This window comes from Callospermophilus lateralis, chromosome 11, assembly GCF_048772815.1.
Source record: "Callospermophilus lateralis isolate mCalLat2 chromosome 11, mCalLat2.hap1, whole genome shotgun sequence".
Taxonomy (NCBI): Eukaryota; Metazoa; Chordata; class Mammalia; order Rodentia; family Sciuridae; genus Callospermophilus; species Callospermophilus lateralis.
In genome coordinates this window covers 21,743,748-21,756,303 of record NC_135315.1, presented here as the reverse complement: position 1 = coordinate 21,756,303, position 12,556 = coordinate 21,743,748, and the positions used below count along the sequence as shown (strand labels likewise).

Genomic DNA, 12,556 nt, shown 5'->3' with positions numbered 1-12,556 from the left:
TGCCTAAAGAGGCATTCCCACAGGCTATGAGAAGAGAAGGTCTTGTTTTGCTAGAAGTGTGGGCTCTCCTAGGGCTATTTTGTATCTCCTTTGACTACTGGGACCTGTCACTGGATGTCCTACCTATCCAAGCTCTCTCTGGCTTCCTGTCAGTCTGAAAAGGGATCCTTGTTTCACGAAACCAGGGCTCAGACGCTCTGCCAGCCTATCTCCTGTATGCAGGGGAAGGGTAGGCCTCCTGGAGGAGTGTCTTTCCTAAAGACTAAGGTACCTCTTGCCTGGTGGCTCTTCTCCCTCTGCTGGTCTTCTGCTGCCACTTCCTGAGCACTCTTCTCCATTATCAGGGTCCTTGGTGGGAGGGGCTAGAAGCTCAAATTCAGCACAGCTGGAGTCCAGCACAGCTGGAGTTCAGCTGCTACTGGGGATTGGAAATTCCTTCTCCCCCAACTTCTCCTGCTTCCAGGAGTCAATTTTGGTAAGACTGGACCCCGGACAGGTGGTACTGGGTGCCCTGGGGAGGGAATACTCCAAAGGTGTGCTGGCTATGTGTTTGTACATATGGGCACAGTCTTATGAGTGTCTGACCCTCTGTAGGGGTGGGTTTGTGTGTGCATGAATTTCTTTCCTCATCTGCACATGGGCTTACTGCTGTGTCAATTCAGAAGCATGCCCCACCCTCTGCTTCATGCCCTTGTGTGTGCACACATGTCTGCATGTGCTTGTTCTTGCTGGATGTGCATACATGTGTTTTGAGGGTGTATACATTTGTTCTCTGAATGTGCAGGTAGGTATGCATTTATATGAAGATGTCTGAATCTCTGCGTGCACGAATGTACCTGAATCCTTATGCTGGCAGGTGTATGTGAAGGTCGTACATGTTGGAGGCAGTGTAACTGTGCATACCCACTTGCATTTTTCAGTCTATGAACCTTCCCCTCTGGTCTCAGCTGGTAGGAACTAGGCTGGCTGGAAGAAGCTTGTAGAGGCTAGAAGTGGGCTGGCTCTAACCCCCCTGGCAGGCTGGATCCTTACCTGAGTGGAGGCCCCTGTGGTCGATGGGGCTTAGGCTGGAAGGCCCTGGGGGAGGGGGCTGGGATGGAGGGGAAGGGGTTAAGCGTCAGCGTCCACATCTGGGAGCCATTGGCGCATTCCTGCCGGCTGAGCACATGTTTGCGGATGGATCTGGACGGGACAGGGCGGGAGAGACTGGGCGGGAGGTTCGCACCGGCAGACGGAAATCCAGACGGGAGCTGGAGACAGCCCCAGCCCAGCAGGCAGGAAAGGGTCTGAGGAAACGCTGCTCGCACTGCCGTGAAGGTTTTCCCTTGCGGACTTCTGAGCATAGCGTCCCACCGACCCGGCCTATCCTGCCTTTGCTTCCTTCCAAGACTAGGGGACTAACAAGACAGAGAGAGCAACCAGATACTTCAATTCTAGAGCCGGTTCTGCAACCTGTGCGACCATGGACAAAACCCGGTGTCCACTCTTGGCCTCCTTTCCTAATTTGTCATGAGGGGGTTGTCGGATCGGCGGGTCAGGATGAGAGGCTCTTCACTCGGGTGATGGCTTGGGAGTGTGGCACTTCCCTTCCAGTGGGAAGTCCTGTGGGGACACTTGTGGTCACTTCTCTGTCCTGGAACGTGGCGGTGGAACGTTCCTAGGGAACTCATTAGGCTGTTCCCTAGTGAGAGTGAGTCTGATCCCCTCACCCACCCACCCAGGAAGGTTCTGCTAACGGTGGGGATATGATCCTCCCAAACCGAGTAGCAGGCAGGGAGGGAGCTCCTGGCTGTGTTGGAGACTGGGGTCTGCAGATGAAGCATGATCCAGATCCTGTCCAGCTGGAACATAAATGAGAAACTACCCACTTTGGGGAAACTACTTCAATAGGTCCTGGGGGTTGGGTTGGGCCAGGATTCCTTAGACCCTAAAGAACTGGAGAGTATTTTTTTTGGGGGGGGGGAAGGAGGTGTCTCTAAGGGAGATTTACTCCTGTGCTCCTTTTTTACAAATGAGAAAACTGAGGTCCAGAGAAGGGAATTGACTTGCTCAAGGTCACGCAGCTTTCAGATCCAGCTAATCCTGGAAAATAGTAATTATGAGATAGGGCCTTGTCAGCGAGGGCACCGCATTCACTTCCATATTTCACCATCTTCTTTCTTCTTTCTCTCTTCCCAGGTTTAGGTGTGGTGTGTGTGTGTGTGTGTGTGTGTGTGTGTGTGTGTGAGAGAGAGAGAGAGAGAGAGAGAGAGAAGCACGTCCCTATGAGTGTGGGCGTATGTGGTTGGAAAAGGGAGTATAGGATACCACACACTGCGATCCTTTCTCCACTGAGCCCTATTTTCATTCTTTCCGCAAAACTTCACCCGCTTCTAGCTCTGAATCTCACATTCTGGCGTTGAGGGAGAGATTCTCTCAGATTCCCACGGTCTAACCTTCAGCATGGAGCGTCTCCTTTAAGACTCGCCCTTCCCTAGGTCTATTAAGGAGAGAGGGGCGGGCGTGAGCCTGAGAACCCGCCCCTGACTGGTGATTGGCCGGTGGACGGGCAGGGGCGTTCCTGAGGGGGGCCTTCCCCCCCCACCCCAGCTCCATACCCTCCGCCCCCCCAGTCTGGGGCTCCGGGTAAAGTTTCAGCCTCCGCACGTGACTCGCCATGGCCGCTGCCGTCGCCCCGCGCCCCTGAGCCGCGGCCCCCCGGACGGCTCCTCTCCCGGGACCCCACAACCCTGACGCCAAGCAGCGCGGAGGCGCCGGGTTAGGGCAGACGCCGTGCCCGCTGACTCTCCAGACGTGTTGCGTCCCCCTGCTGCGAGGTAACCTCTCCCCCGGGATTCACGGGAGCCCTCGGCTCCCTCTGGCTTCGGGGCCCGGTGGCCTGCTCTTGATAGGAGCCACGGGCAGGGACCAAGTGCCAGGCAGTTCCGACCCGAACCTGAGGGTTCCTGGGCTTCCCAGCCGTCCGCCTCCGTGTCCAGGGTGGGGGAGCCCCATCTGTGCGTCTGTCTGCGCCGAGTCTTCGCGCGCAGCCTTGAGGCGTCTGGGGTAGTCTGCCGTGCGTGTCCCCGGCGCTTGAGCCGTGTCAGAACCGCCACTGGGAACTCCTGCTCTCTCTTTTCTCCTCAAAACCAAGCAAAACAAAAAGACTTTCAAACCTGTTTGGGGAGAGATCAGATGCCCAACGGACTAGCCCCCCCTCCTTCCTCCTGTTACCTGAGCCGCCCTGTGGTTTGGGGAGAATTAGCAAGGGGACCCACCCCCACCAGAAAGAACTGGTTGGGGGCGGGGCCCACCCAGCTGGTGTCCCCCGTGGAGTGAGGGGAGCCGTCAGAATTGGGTGCGGAGCCAGTGTAGACGTGTGGGGGGTGTCCTTGGGTCTTGTGTTACAATGGGGTTTTGGAAGCCTTTTAGGGTGGAGGAGGACAGAATAGACTGGCCGACCTTGCTCTGCCTAGGATGTCTGGGACCTGGTGCCACCCACGAGGCTTGGAAGCTGCTAGCCAGATGTGTGTATGTGTGTCGGGTGCGGGGGAGGGAAAAATCAGCTTGGCTATGTCCCCTCTCCTCATTTCTGGGTACTGCCCTGTTGTCAGGCTGCTCCATAGGAAGAGGGGCAGGCCCCCATTGTACTAACCTGGGGGTGGGGACCAGCTTACATGAAAATCAGATTTTAAAAAATCCACCAGCCTTGGAGAAGTTTCTTCATTCTTCATCCTGTCTTGGGTAGGATGCCCAGTATGTTGACATGTAAGGGTACCCCCCTCACCCCACCTTGTGTCAACTCCCTCTTCTGCCACCAGGTTATCTTCTGCCTGCTGCCTGTGTGTACGTGTGTGTACACACACAAAGCATATAAATATGTCTATGTTTGTGTGTGTATATATATATATAAATGTTTTCTGAGGGGATTGTACCTGAGAACACTTCCTGACCGCTCACCCTTTGTTGCTTACCCCAGCTCTCATTTCTGCTGCTGACTCCCCCCACATTAGTGGGGAGATTGAGAGATGTCTCTTGCTCATTTTCTTGGCTGCAGTCTTTATAAGGGTATTAATACCCTTTGGGGGGAAGTGGTTCAGTAAGGACCCTCCTGGGGCTTGCTGGGAAACTAGGGCCTAGGTCCCCAAACTCCTCAAGCTCCTTCAGGACTGTATGGGGAGGCTGGACTGGGGAAGCCCCAAGTTGGAGTTGGGGTGGCTTAGAGCTTTGGGGCTTCCCCCCCTGGAGGGGTGGAGATGAGTCTGGGGAAGGGAACAAGAGAAAGTATTTGGACTTGGGATCTGGTTCTTCCTCCTGGAGGAAGAAGGGGAATGGATGTGGAGTCAGGGAGTTTGTGGCTATGAAAGATGGTGCACAGGAGAGTTGGGACATCAGTACTGCATGAGAGTCCTGGCTATGAAACAAAGAGGTCAGTAGGGTCAGACATGAGTAGGCCTTTGGGAGCTGAGGATCTTGGATTTGCAGGGACTTTGAGGGTGTGAGCTTGTGCCTGAGGTGGTCATTGCAGGGTTGCACCACCAGACTCTTGAGGCAGTGCAGATGAAGTGGCAGTTCTGAGAGGACCCTGGGATTGGAACAGCTTAATCCTGGCCACCTCCTCCTAAATCCTTTATATCTTGCTCCCTTCAGTCTGACCCTAAATGCCCCTGCTGCCACTCACTCTGGGATACCTCTCTAGTTTCCCTCCTACTCCCAACCCTGCGGCACTCTGGCAGGAAGCTAGCTGTAGGCAGCCCCATCCTGATCGCCCCTGTTCCTCCCACGCTGGGCATAGTCACCCACTCATGCCATGACGTGGTTCCTGCCACCCAATCTACTATGGGGGAGAGAATATTGTCTGAGTGGCCTTCAGGTTTGTTTGGGGGATATCAACCCAGAGAGCCCAGTTAATTAGCTCCCCTTCCCTAAACCTTTTGGTCTCTGAAGCTGGCTCTATTCCCTGGGACTTATCTCCCCAGGCCACTCTTTGCTCAGGTTCTAGAGTCTTAGGTGGGATGGTCCTCAGAATTGTGTGATGTGAGGGTAGGGCCTGCCCCCAAATACAAGGCTCAATATCCAGATTTCTGCCCTCTGGGAGGCATGAGCAGGGCAGGACTTAGGCTTGGCTGGAGGGGTAGGTATGTTGAGGGCTGCCTTGTGGAGTCTGGTTGGGAGCACTGCTTGTGATTTAGGGTGACCGGCATTTGGGGAAGATAATCCTCTCCCTGTGACGAGGAGTAAGTGGGATAATCTCCACTTGCCCAGCACCTCACGCCCCTGTCTGGTGGTAATGGTTTGGGAGTGTGGGAAGTTGGCAGGGCCCCTGGCAAGACGTCCAGAGTTGTCTTGGCTTACTGGGTTTTGGGAAAGGAGTGTGGCAACTGATACCCTCAACTCCCAGGGCTTTGGCTGCACATCCTCTCTGACGCCTGCTCCTTCCTCCCTTTGCTCTTCTCTCCACCCTCCGGCTGCTGTCTGGAGCACACAGGGTTTGTGGGGGGGATGTGGGGCGGAGGGTAGAGACTGGATCTCTGTGTGTGTCCAGGGAGTGTTCTGGGAATTGGCAGGACTGACTGAGGGTATTTGGGTGTCTCTGCAGGGTGGGCGGCATGTGGGGACCTGGCCCAGAGTGTGAGAATGTGTCAGAGTCGGTGTGTCTGTCCCTAGTCTGGCTTGGGTGTGGGTGTCTCTTGCTTCGTCTGGATCTTGCCTCCTGCTCTAGTCTTCATCCCCCTCCTCCCCCCCACCCCAACCAGGACCGCCTGCTTACTCTCCTTCTCCTGCAACTGGAGCCTCCCTTGCCTGTTCCTGGAATTTGGAGAGGAGGAGGAGGAAGAGGCAGGCAGACAGACCTCCCACACTCTAGCCTGCCCGCCCGCCTGCCTGGCATCATGGGGAAATGAAATAGGTGCTGTGGAACTAAGTTTTCCCTGGCTTCCCCAGACCCTCCTGCATACAGTAGCCAGCTCTTACAGACGGGCCATGGGCTGCCCGCCTCTCTGGGCAGTGACTCTCCTTCTACTTAGTGTCCTGCCCCACAAGGCCCCTGCTGGACCTCCAGGCACCACTGTCAGCCTGGGGAGCCAGTAAGGGGATTAGGCTGCTGCCAGCTTGGCCAGCACCTGTTGCCAATCCCAACCCTGTAACTGGAGCTGGCTAGGGAGGGGGCTGCAAAATGACAGGTGGAATTTCTGCAGCTAGGCAACCTTCCCACCCAGCCCCCAACTGGATAAGTCTTTCCTTTCTGGCCTGAACAAGGAAAGCCTCCCCAAGTGTCAAGATGATCTTAGGGTTGATGCCCAATGACTCCCATCCCCATCACTGTCTGCTGAGCCGGGATGCCCTCCTCCAAATTTTCAGAGCTCTGCTGCTCTGGCAGGCTAGGGTGTGTGTGTGTGTGTGTGTGTGTGTGTGTGTGTGTTGGGGGATGGCTGGGGGTGGTTCTCTGTTAATGTTTTAATTGCATAAAAACTGGGAGCTCAGCTCTGGACCAGTGGGGAGTCTGGGTCTGGCTGGCCGCCCAGTTTGGGCTAAATATAGTCTGGGACATCTGCAGAGAAGAGGAGGGGGGTGGAGGGAGGTTCCATTCCCCCCACCTCCAGCCAAGGTGCCCTCGTCTGGGCAGGCACCTTGGAGCAGGGAGGGGGATTCCTCAGCACAAAAGGCAGAGGAGAGGTAGCAGGGGCTAGGCACAGTTGGAACCGTACCTGCCTGGAGACTAGTAGATACCTGAGATGAACCCAGAGGCTCATTAAAGGACCTGAATCGGGTGTGCCTGCTGGATCCTCCCCCCCCCCAAACACCCCCCCCCATAGCTGCCTGAGGTCAGGTTGTCGCCATATGTCACTGCGCCCATCCAGCGTTGTGTCACAGTGACCCATTCACTGTGTGCCTGTGTGTACACACCTACCTTGGAGTGGCTTATTTCTAGCCCCTCCCCCTGAAGCCTCTGTCCCCTGGGTCCTACTGCAGGTCCCCAGCCCTCCTTTCCTCTGTCCCTTGCCCCACAGCGAAAACTTCAGTCCAGGAATCGAGACTTGAGAAGGGGAAGCTGCGGTGGGGAGTTCTCTGATCTCCAGTCACGGCAGGAAGTGGAGAGGAGGGGGACCAAGGGGGGAACAGTGAGTGGCAGGCAAGGAGGGAGGGCCCTGTCAACCCTGCACTGACTGACCGTGCGTATGGTGATGGAGGATGGCAACCCTCCCAGCGGTGCTCCCTTTCCCTCCAGCTCCAGGTGGAGGAAACTTGAGGGACAGCTGATTCCCCAGGGGCTGTGAACAATCTTTGTCACCCCCCCAACAGTGAGAAAAAAATGTCTTCCTGTCACGTGGCTGTCACTTCCTGTCCCACTGTGGTTCCCTGGGTGTTTGTTGTTGGTTGTCATGGTGACGGCTGCCGTAGGCACTACCCCTGGTTCTTGTGGGGAGAAAGCTGCCCCTCCCCTCAAAGCCCACAGTTGGGAGGGGGACTTGGGGGGCCTGACTAGGGGGCCTTTTCAGGCTGAGTGTGTGTGGTCTCTGATGCCCTAGGTCCCCCAGGGCCCCCCAGACTTTTGTCTGTGGGAAGGAGTCACAGCCACCTACTCAGACTGAGTGTTGGGGAGATTGTGACCGCATCTGGCTGTGCTTGACTATGGCTGTGACTGTGCATCTGACTGATTTGGCAGCCCCATCCCTTCCAACCCTCTGCTTCCTAAGATCCCAGTTCACGAAGTCCCTGCCTTCCCTATTTCCCTCATACAGTTTGGGAGCCCTCTCTCATCTTGTGTTTTGATTGGCACCACCTTCCCCAGGGAGTTTCTGTGGCTTCTTGGGATCAAGTCTGGAGTGTGGAGGGACTCTGGGCAGGGTCTCCTGTGTGTTTTGGGGGTGGGAATGGATCTGTAGACTGTGCTTTCTCCTACACAGCACCAGTACCAGCTTCTCCCTTATCCTGCACCCTTGTTCTTTAGGGAAGGCCATGAGCTCTGTGACCAGATTTCCCCACCCACTGTGGGCTTCCCTGATCAGCTGGGGACAAGAGATTTCCCTTAGTTCTAGCCCCAACTGAGTGGTTGGGTGTGGAGTAGGAAGTTCCTGGGGGGTCGATGGGTGTGGGGTATGGGGCGGGGCACAGTCTGACTCAGGCCTAGTCTGGGGTCAGAGCCAAAAGGATATCCTGAGGTAGGAAGGGGGCTGTTCCTGGCTTCCCTGCAGCTTAGGTCCCCAGGGAAGGATGCTGGGAGTGGGCTGGTAGCATCTAGTCCTGTTGGCGGTTTGCCCTAGGATTCAGAATATGGCAGGCTCAGGGTTGGGGCCCAGATGAGGCCATGAGTGGGTGAGTGCTATAGCCTGTTCCTCTACTTGCTGTTCTGTCCCATTTCTCTGTGAGCCCTCTGCTCCCCAGTGCTTCCTGCTTGGTGTATTGCCCGGAGGCGGGGGACAGGGGCAGCTGCCAAGGTGAGGGTGGGGAAAGCCCCATGCCAGGCTGGGTGTGATGATGGTGGTTTCCAAACTGGGGGGTCCCCTTAGTGCCCCTCTGGTCCCCCACCAGACAGAGGTGCCTTTGTGTGGTCCATACACTCTTGTGGTCTGGCTGTAGCCTCAGCAGGCTCATCTCTTCCTCTTCCTGTTTTCTTCCTTCCCCATTTGGTCCCTCTCCCTGAATCCTGGGCTGCCCCCTGCCCTTTCACCTACTCTGTGCTTCAAAGGAAGACCTAGTGGGAGGTCTTCAGCTCTGGTTCTGGGTGGGCATCGCAGCTAACCTGGGCTTTAGAGGTCCTTAGCATGGCTCCAGAGGGCTCTCAGGTGCCATCCTTGGGAGTACCTGGCAGATATCCCCACTTCTTCCTCCTAGAACCTGAACTGTCCTAGGCTTGGGTTCCTGCCTGGATTCAGTCACTGCGGACATTATGGGGACTGGGAGCCAGGCAGCTCTGTGGACGTGGGGCAGGACTTGGGGCTGTGTGGAGTACAAATTGCAGGGACAACCATTCTTCTGGAATAAAGTGCTGTCTTGAGGCAGTGGGCAGTGGGAGGCCCCAGCAGCACTACTGCCCTCCCCTGATGTCTGTGAGGATGTGCTCAGGGCCTGGAAGATACTGGTGCAGGTTTTCAAGCCAGTCCTAGCTACAGAGAAGCTGGGATTCTGTGAGGCTGGTAGTGAAGAGGTGCCCTCCACCTGTACTAGCCTCCCCCAGGTGATCCTTCTCAAGCCCTCCTCAGGTGTTCTCTTTGAAAATGAGGCTGGGCTTGCCTTGGAGGAAGAGTGAGAGCCATGGCTAAAGCGGCCTCTTGCAAAAGGGAAAAAGGGAATAGTGGTCATCACACTCCCCAGCCCGGTCTGCAGATGGAGAAGAGTGGGGGAGGGGAGATGTTGTGGCTTTGTGTGTGTGTGTTTTCCTGGAAAGTTTATAAATAGTTCCAGCCCACTGTTCTAGTTTGAAATGTGCCCTGTCCCGCCCTGCTTGGCCAGCTCGGCCAGCTCAGCCAGCTCCTGGCAGAGTAGGGGGTCCAGAGGAGGCAGGGCTTTGTTTCTGCCAGAGCTGGAGTCCCTCCCACCCAAGTTGAGCTTGAGCTCTGGGTGTCATTTGCATATGATTCATTAACTGTCTAGAATGCTTAGGAAACCCCCTGTCTCCCCTTCTTATAAACTCCTCAATCCTTGCCTCTTTCTCTCACTCCCTCCGGAGGGGACTGCTTGACTTCTATTCCTGGGCAACTGTTGTTTCAGGGAGCCAAGGGAACAGAGAGGAGAGAATGAATGAAGAAGAAGGCAGGCTGGGCCCAGCTGAGCTTGGGGATCCCTGGATCCATTCCCCTGAGGATAGGGGAGGAAATGGTCTATTTCTCTTCCCCTTCTTCCCTCCCCAAATCCAGAGATTTCCCTTTTTTGGTTTGTGAAATGCAAGAAGGGAATTTGGGAAAGGGTTGTGGTCAGGCCTCCACCCACACCCCTAATATCCGTCTCCCACATCCCTCTCCTCTGTCTGGGGGAAGCAGACCCTGGAAAATGGGTAATGTTTCCTCCCTGCCCTGTCCACAGAAGCAAGCAGGAGAGGACCAAACTGCTGAGGCCCTGGGTGATAGTGAAAGGCGCAGGGAGGGAGGGCCTAGGTGCCCAGTTCTCCCCATGCACCAGGCTTCTGCTAGGTGCTTTCCAGGGCTTCATCTCTTAAATCCCACAACCAGCTGTTGAGGTAGGCCGTTCACAGGCTTGAAAATAAATGCTTAGAGAGGTTAAGTGACTTGCCTAAGGTCGCCCAGAGTGGCAGAGCTGAGATTTGACCTCTGTTTTTTCCTGTAATTTTTATGATTCAGTCAACTCTTACCTTTTTCCTCTAGTGTGTGTGACTCTAGGGTGTGATCCTGGCACCTTTTAGAGGTGAAAGAGGCCCCAGCAAACAGGGGCACATGGCTAGTGATAGGCATTCTCGCCCCCACCCTTTTCTGTTGGGCTCAGTATATTGGAGTTGTGGGCCTGTGGTTTTCTCTCTCTCTAGGGAGGTGTCGTGGGCAGTGGAGGTGGCTGGCTTAGGGTGGGGGTTGGATGTGGGTAGTTTGTTTTCCCTCTCTTTGGTGCTGGTTTCGATTCTCTGATGGGGCCTTCTCTACCCCTGTGTACAGGGTGCTGGGGCCCAGGCCCCTCCATGAGGGTCATGGCTCCTAAGGGACTTCTGAGGCGGGGCCTGTGCCCTTTCAGTCCCATCCACCATCATCCCTGTCCTTGCCCATCCCTGTTCCTTGGTTAGCCTGGCCCTTGGCCCATTTCTATGACCTTTGTCCCCTCATTTGTTTCTGGGTCCTCCCTCTCCAGGGAGCTGAGCAGCTTTGTACTGAAGTCTGCTGCAGGTTGAGCTGGGTTAGGCTATTGGAGGTTCTGGTAGGGGGCAGGGAAGGACTTTCAAGCCTGTCCCTGGGGTGTTTGTCTGGAGGGGGAACCTTGAAACCTGATCCACTTTCAAAGTCTTCGGGATCAGAATTGAGGTGTTCATTCTAAGGTGACTGTAGTTACCTCTTTCCTGGGAGCAAGGCTGAGCTCCAGAAAGTGCCCAGCTGGGCTCCAAACAGTCCAGGCTGGTTGTCTTCCAAACCCCCAAAGCCTGGGGTCTGGAATGAATGGCTTTCTGGGCCTCAGCCTTGACTCAGGAGGCCTCACTTTGGGTCAGCTGCTGCCTGGGCTTCACCTCTAGGGAGGCAGGCTCTGGATGTGAATCCATTTAGTCTGGATCCTGGTGTGCATGGGGAGGCGATGTACATGGGCTCGGCCCACAGGGAGGACTTTGGAGCATTTCTTGGCAGAAGAGGTAGACAGAAGGGCCAACCTGGCTGTGTGAGGGCCAGGGAATATGCACTTTGGGAAACTGTGGGACTATGGTTATGTGTCTTCTGGGAGTGTGTACAGGGGCCCATGCAAATTCTGAACTGTGTTCACTACTTGGTGGAGCCCAGGTGTGAAATGGTATCTCCAGGTTCCCTCTCCTCACGTGCATGCCTGCACACATAGGCTGGGGTTGCAAGCATGCTCTTGCCCACCTTCATGCTTTCTAGACCTGCATGGTGTGAGTTTCTGCAAGTGCATGGTGTATGTGTGTGAGGGTCCAACTATAGACACTGATGAGGTTTGGCCAGCCCCTCCTTTGCTTGCCTGGCTCCCCCAGCTCAAGTTCCCTTTGTGTGGGGCCCCACTGGAATAGGGGGTGGGGGGGGAGGGTGGCAGCTGGTAGCTGGTCCAGTGGGTGGGGCCCCTTTTCCTCTGACTTTAGCTTTTTCTGCCTGGGAGGGAATCAGCAGGGCCTGGGAAGGGAAGAGGGCACCTCATTCTGGAGTGAGAGTGAAGAGAGAGGCCTTGTGCTTGTCATAATAAGTAACAGTAAAAAATCACGGTCATTAACAAAATCCAGATTTTACTCCAGAGGCAGCTGCTTCCTTCTTAGCCAGTACCTGTGCCTTCCCTTAATCTCTCCATCAGTCTGACACAGGCTGGCTGGCTGGTCCAGCTGGACTCAGAAGTCTTGGCCTCTTCCATAGTGGCCTTGGCAGAAAATCCCCCATCCCAGTCCTGGTCTCCAGCCAAATGCTGGCCATGTACGTGTCCTCTGGTCTCTGGGTTTGAGCCTAGGGCTTGGAGCTTGGAACCTGGTATATCCTAAGCTCAGTGGGTGAGGATGGAGGATGTTAGAAAGGGTCAATCCTTATTTTGGGTCTCTGTAGCCCTTTTTCTTTTCTTTTAACAGCTTTATTGAGACGTAATTCACAAACCATAAAATTCACCCATTAAAGTATATCATTCAGTGGCTCTAGTTTATTCACATGGTTGTGCAACTGCCACAACACTTTTTTTTTTTTTTTTAATGTTTTTTAGTTGTAGAGGGACACAATAGTTATTTATTTATTTACTTACGTTTGTGTGGTGCTGAGGATTGAACCTAATGCCACACACTTGCGAGCAGGCACTCTGCCACTGAGCCGCAATTCCAGCCCCACAGTCACTTTTCTAGCATTTTCTTTCTCTTTTTTTCTTTTTCTTTTTCTTTTTTTTTTTTTTTTTTTTTGGTACTGGGGATTGAACCCAGGAGTGCTTTACTCCTGAGCTATAT

General features: G+C 54.9%; 1 protein-coding gene across 1 annotated transcript in view; it reads left to right on the top strand.

Moving 5' to 3' along the window:
- Window positions 1–2,636: 2,636 nt before the first annotated feature.
- Rara (retinoic acid receptor alpha) overlaps window positions 2,637–12,556 on the top strand; it is a 34,871-nt gene continuing 24,951 nt past the window's right edge. The window contains exon 1 of the mRNA XM_076869217.2: window positions 2,637–2,816. The gene's annotated coding sequence lies outside the window, so the exon portion shown is untranslated. The remainder of the gene's footprint in view (window positions 2,817–12,556) is intronic.